The sequence below is a fragment of the Oncorhynchus mykiss genome, chromosome 13, assembly GCF_013265735.2.
Source record: "Oncorhynchus mykiss isolate Arlee chromosome 13, USDA_OmykA_1.1, whole genome shotgun sequence".
Lineage (NCBI taxonomy): Eukaryota > Metazoa > Chordata > Actinopteri > Salmoniformes > Salmonidae > Oncorhynchus > Oncorhynchus mykiss.
In genome coordinates, this window is record NC_048577.1 from 44312095 (window position 1) to 44318736 (window position 6642).

The window sequence follows — 6642 nt, forward strand, 5'->3', positions numbered from 1 at the left end:
GTGTTCTATACATCAGTTGGGGTCTCTATAATCTTCATTATGAGGTCCTAAACCTGGCATGAACGTGCATCCCTGTAGCTGTGTGGGCTAATATAGTCAACATGTTTGCCTTGGGGTAAGTGAACCAATGGCAAGTTGAGCAAATGTTAGTGTTTTCTTCCCAGGCGTTATGCAAGGCATTGTTGTTGGGAAATGAGGTAAGAACAGGGCCTAGCTTACGATAAAGGTGTTTTTAAAAAGTACAACGTCTTTGTTAGGTGTTCGTCGTCGCCGGTCTACTAGCTGCCACCGATCCCCTTTTCCTTTTCTGTTTGTTATGTCTTATTGGTTGCACCTGTCTCTTGTTTTAGTTTTGATTCAGGACAATTTTAGCCTGTTAAGCCCGCTTGTTTTTGTGCGGGCTTCTTTTCTGTGAGTCGAGGTTGTTGCGTGTAGTGTTCCTGTCTGTTTGTGCCCTGTGTTGGGTTGGACATTTTTTGACATTGGCCTGTTGTTTTGGGCGTTAGCGTTGGATGCCGCAATAAAGTGCGGTTTCCCTCATTACCGTCTGCGCTTGACTCCGCACCCACCACTCCAGGCTTTGTGACACTATGATCCCTTGTTGATGTCACCTGTTAAATCCACTTCAGTTAGTGTAGGTGAATGGGAGGAGATAGGTTCAATTATTTTTTAACCCTTGAGACAATTGAAACATAGATTGTGTATGTGTGCCATTCAGAGAGCGAATGGGAAAGACAAAATATTTAAGTGCCTTTGAACGGGGTATGGTTGTAGGTGCCAGGCGCACTGGTTTGATTGTGTCAAGAACTGCAACGCTGCTGGGTTTTTCATGCTCAACAGTTTCCCGTGTGTATCAAGAATGGAGCACCACCCAAGGGACATCCAGCCAACTTGACCCAACTGTGGGAAGCATTGGAGTCAACATGGGCCAGCATCCCTGTGGAACGTTTTCAACACCTTGTAGAGTCCATGCCCTGACGAATTGAGGCTGTTCTGAGGGCAAAAGGGGGTGCAACTCAATATTAGAAAGGTGTTCCTAATGTTTTGTACACTCAGTGAATAACAGCAAAAACAGGTTAAGTGGACAACATTTCTTCTCCACTAAATGTTCAAGTAAATCTGTTGGGTCTCTTTTACCAAGGCTGTCGTGTATGTGAAGACCAGAAGAGGCTGGTGGGAAGAGCAATGGGAGGATGGGCTCATTGTGATGGCTGGAATGGGACCAATGGAATGATACCAAACACATGGAAACAATGTGTTTGACTCCGTTCCAGCGATTCTTTTCACACACAAGATCAGACACTCATCTCAGGAGTGAAAAATGAATTAGATTGACCCAACTAGCTCCTAAAATGGGCCTTTTAAGTCTCCCTCCATGGATAGAATTGCGATTAAACTGCATAGACATGGCACGTCAAATTTACACGTTTTCTTTCAATGCCCATAAGCTAAAGAGCTGGTCACCCCAGAGAGACTATGCCAACAAAGCCTACAATGTAGTGCTACTTGTGTAACGTGTGTCATGGAATGGAAAGAGAGTATTTCTCAGTGAGTGGCACAGAGAACTTTCACCAAAAACCTGGTCACCCACCATGTCTGCCAAATAGTGCTTTAAAATCATTGACTTTTGTTGGAGGGGTATTACATATTATTATTATTGATTGTATGTTATTATTACACAGTGATTGTATAGGTCATTACACAATATGATACTTTAGATTTTGTAGGTTGTGCTGCTAGTATTGTTTATATTTTTGGCTATCAGTCCATGACTGATGCACTACCTCTGGGACAAATAAAGTGGAACCTTGAACGTTCTCCTATTACAAGTGCTGTAATCAGCAACTTAACTTTTGGATTTCATTTTACTAGGCAAGAACAAATTCTTATTTTCAATGACTGCCTTGTTCAGGGGCAGAACGACAGATTTGTACCTTGTCAGCTCGGGGATTGGAACTTGCAACCTTTTGGTTATTAGTCCAATGCTCTAACCACTAGGCTATGCTGCCGCCCCAAACTATTACACAAACTGATTACTTTGATTACTACATTTTGGATGACTTTCCCTTTAAAGGTCACTTCCCCTTGTAACCAACTTCTCTGGTTTTAAATGGCCTATATGGCATCGATATGAGTCCGAAACAGTAATTCTAGTGTCAAAATTGACTGTAAAGTGTAAATGGATAATTTTGGTCATGAAGTCAGTCTTGTTCAAAACTGAGTTTGGTAAGTGACTGTGTTATGACTTACTTGAGTTTTTGGTTTGGATTACAATAAAGTCAACAATTCATGCTCCTTTTTTGCCTATTAACACGTGGTGGCACTATGTTCTCTGGGAAAAGACTGGAGGAGTTCACTTGCATGACCCGGTGCCCCGGGCTGTAGGAGACCTCTCCTAAGGAGGACCAATGGAATGTTCAAAAATGACTAAACCCCACCAACCCGGGGCACCGAGTCACACAAAATGAACTCGCCCACTGGAACCTCTTCCCCAGACAAGACGTGTGGTTAGTACTGGAACCTCTTCCCCAGACAAGACGTGTGGTTAGTACTGGAACCTCTTCCCCAGACAAGACGTGTGGTTAGTACTGGAACCTCTTCCCCAGACAAGACGTGTGGTTAGTACTGGAACCTCTTCCCCAGACAAGACGTGTGGTTAGTACTGGAACCTCTTCCCCAGACAAGACGTGTGGTTAGTACTGGAACCTCTTCCCCAGACAAGACGTGTGGTTAGTACTGGAACCTCTTCCCCAGACAAGACGTGTGGTTACTACTTGCCCTTGCTTGGGAAATAGCTACTCTAGTGAAAATGGGCTTCCATAAAGTTGATCATGTATTTCATGATCATGCACTGCATTTTTTTCTGCCAATATCCTTTCTGAATTTAAAAGTAATCCAAAAAGTAATTATCTAGTTATTCGAAAGTATCTGTAATCTGATTACAATATTTTTGCTGGTAAGTGATTACAGGTAGTTGTTTTTGTAACCAGATTACATGTACCTGATGTAATCAGATTATATGTAACTGATGTAATCCCACAAACCTGTGTGTAAAATACTTCAGCTCTCAGATTGTTTTCAATCGTCTCTGTTCTGCTGTTGAAATTACGATTAGGGGTTGTACTATTCACAGTGATGCACGCAATGATTAAGCAGGGGCGGAGCATTGATTACATTAGCCACTCCTACATCAAATCTAATTTTATTTGCCACATGCACCAAATACAACAGGTGTTACCATGAAATGCTTACTTACAAGCCCTTTACCAACAATGCGGTTCAAGAATTAGAGCTAAGAAAATATTTACTAAATACAATTAAATTAAAATAAAAAGTAACACAATAAAATAACAAGGCTATATACAGGGGGTACCAGTACCGAGTCAATGTGCGGGGTACAGGTTAGTGGAGGTCATTTGCACATGTAGGTATGGGTAAAGTGACTGCATAGATAATAAACAGCTAGTAGCAGCAGTGTAAAAACAAAGGGGGGGGGGGGGGTGTCAATGTAAATAGTCCGGGTGGCCATTTGATTAATTAGCAGTCTTATGAACAGGTCGCAGTTGCAAATGAGAACTAGTTCTCAACTAGCCTACCTGGTTAAATAAAGGTGAAATAAAATGTCAAAATAAAAATGGCTTGGGGGTAGAATCTGTTAAGGAGCCTTTTGGACCTAGACTTGGCGCTCTGGTACCTCTTGCCACAGTTTGACTTGGGTGACTGGAATCTGACAATTTTTTGGGCCTTTCTCTGACACCGCCTAGTATAGAGGTCCTGGATGGCAGGAAGCTTGGCCCCAGTGATGTACTGGGCAGTACGCACTACCCTCTGTAGCGCCTTACGGTCAGGGATGCCGAGCAGTTGCCATACCAGGTTCTTGTTGGTGCAGCTGTAGAACTTTTTGAGGATCTGGGGACCCATGCCAACTATTTTCAGTCTCCTGAGGGGGAAAAGGTGTTGTTGTGCCCTCTTCATGATTGTCTTGGCTCCATTACAATGTATTCCTCTAAGCCTTATCTGCAGTTTTAGCAGTCAGATGTTCGATGGGCATCTGACATCAGTTGACGTCAATGCATTTTCTTAGAATGTAGGATGGTGTTTGTAGAGGGCTAGACATAACTTTGATGTTTAAAGTTGTTAAGTGGAATGTGGTTGAGCGTTAGGTGGAGTTTACAGTAAAAACATTCCTACCTGTGGAGAGAAAGTGCTGTACTGTACTGTTGGATGGGGAACCTTTTACTTACCTCCTGTAACAATCCAAAACAGTACAATTAGTAAAAAGAGGGAATTTTAAGAAAGTTCGCTCTCACTAAAATCAAGAGGTTTCAGATCTCTAAAGTGGTCTAATGTAGAGATGAGTCCTTAACCCTTGGTGCAGATGAAGCTCGACACGTGACACTGACAGCAAGTTGAGCGTGTCTTAGATAAATTACTGCTGAATGAGGTCAACTTTTTTTTGCATGTAAACAGTGGCATGCCTGCTGGAGTCACACTGCGTGCTGAATACCGGTCTGAACATTCCTCATGATTACACAGAAGGTGAATCCTTTCTCTTCTCCCTGTTGGCATTCTGTGGCATGTCTGATATAGCCTGGTGGTTGATCACATCAGCATGGTTAGCAGTCTGATTGTTGAAAGTGAAGCTTGTAATGTTAGCTATGACAAGCTAAACTAAATACTACTCCTAGTTTACACATCACTAAGATCACTTCATACTGCATGCCATGAGATAAAATCTCTTAGCATTTTGTTTAAGGAAGTGCTAGTTAACAGTGGCATGTTTGCATGTAATAATCCTTCATTTATAATCCGAAATAGCATCATCAGGTACTTGACATTTCTGAAGCAGCCAGACCATGATGCCCCCACATTCAGTGCATGCCAGACTGACTCAAGGCCTGTACCTCTAATGATAATGACTTCGTAGCCCTCTAGGTCCACTGGGACAAGAATGAGAGGAATCCATAATACCGTGATTGACTCAGACCTCTGCAATGCTGACGCACACAGCCACCGAGCCACCAGCATCCCTTTGCCATTTTTACGCTGTTTGATTCCAAACAAGATACACACTTAGGTTGTTACATAAAAGCCACTGTGATCATGTGCTCCACTTAGCCAATATAAACTGGACCACTTGATTACATTTTCACTAAAGGGTTTGAGAAAAAGAATAGCACCACTTATATTACAATGGAGTTTTGTCCCTATTAAGCTGAGTTGCCTCTGGGGGAAGTGTCCTCCTCTTACGCACTAAACACCCCATTACTGTGCTGTAGGACTGGCGTGACGTACCAGGGGGAAACAAAGTCTTGTGATTGTCACTTGAGACATACTCTATTGAAAAGGCTTTGTTTCCATGGTAAAAGAGCACAATGCATTTTGTTGAACTGAAATGCTTTATTGGCCTTTGTGTATGTAAAGACTCAATGTGGGACTAAAGGGACTGTAGGTTACAAAATATTGTTACACAAAGACCTTTCATATAAAGACTTCAATAGATGGCACAATAAATGGCCAACCTATTAGATTCAGTTTTGCATTATTCAGGCATTTATGAATGCATATTTTAGGCTACAGCTTAGAAGAAAAGGTGCTATCCAGAACCTAAAAGGTTCTAGGTATAACCATTTTGGGTTCCATGTAGAACCCTTACTACAGATGGTTCTACCTGGAACCAAAAAGGTTTCTCCTATGAAGACAGCAGAAGAACCCTTTTGGAACCCTTCTTTCTAGAGTGGATAGGATCAAGTTATTTCCTGAATTGAGTGCGCTGAGAAGGTGCATTGGCTCTGTCATCCCCTCACAGAAATGTATTTGACCCAGGATACATCCACAGTTCAATCATAGAGTCCCATGGAGGAACCACAGACGTCCATAGGTTATGACCTAAATAATCACAAGCCTAAGTGAGGTCACTGAACATATGCCCGAAAGCCTGATCTCGAGTCATCTCTAATATGTTATACAATGACACAATTGTATTGACTGTGAAAAGTGTTGTTTATGGTGCTGCCAGTATACGTTTTATGTAATGTTCTGTTGGGACAATGCCAAGACAGTCAGTCATGCTGGTGTCAAGGACGATGGATGCTTCTTGGATCATAATGGTTCCTAGCCAGATGAGTAGGTGAATAAGCACCTGACGCAGAGCCAGCATTGGGACTGGGAGAGGTATGGAGATGCCTTAGAACTCCATCACCTTCTGCAGAATGAGCTATGATGAGCTGTTTACATACACTTAGGTTGGAGTCATTAAAACTTGTTTTTCAACCACTCCACAAATTTCTTGTTAACAAACTATAGTTTTGGCAAGTCAGTTAGGACATCTACTTTGTGCATGACACGTCATTTCTCCAACAATTGTTTAGACAGATTATTTCACTTATGATTCACTGTATCACAATTCCAGCGGGTCAGACATTTACGTACACTAAGTTGACTGTGCCTTTAAACAGCTTTTAAATTCCAGAAAATTATGTCACGGCTTTAGAAGCTTCTGATATGCTAATTGACATCATTTGAGTCAATTGGAGGTGTACCTGTGGATGTATTTCAAGGCCTACCTTCAAACCCAGTGGCTCTTTGCTTGACATCATGGGAAAATCAAAAGAAATCAGCCAAGACCTCAGAAAAAAATTG

The 6642-nt window shown here is 42.1% G+C and overlaps 1 long non-coding RNA gene across 1 annotated transcript; it reads left to right on the forward strand.

Moving 5' to 3' along the window:
* Positions 1–971: 971 nt before the first annotated feature.
* On the forward strand, positions 972–1698 carry LOC118938310. Its single transcript, XR_005035561.1, has 2 exons — positions 972–1030; positions 1142–1698. It is a non-coding gene; the product is annotated as an uncharacterized LOC118938310 (long non-coding RNA).
* Positions 1699–6642: the final 4944 nt, after the last annotated feature.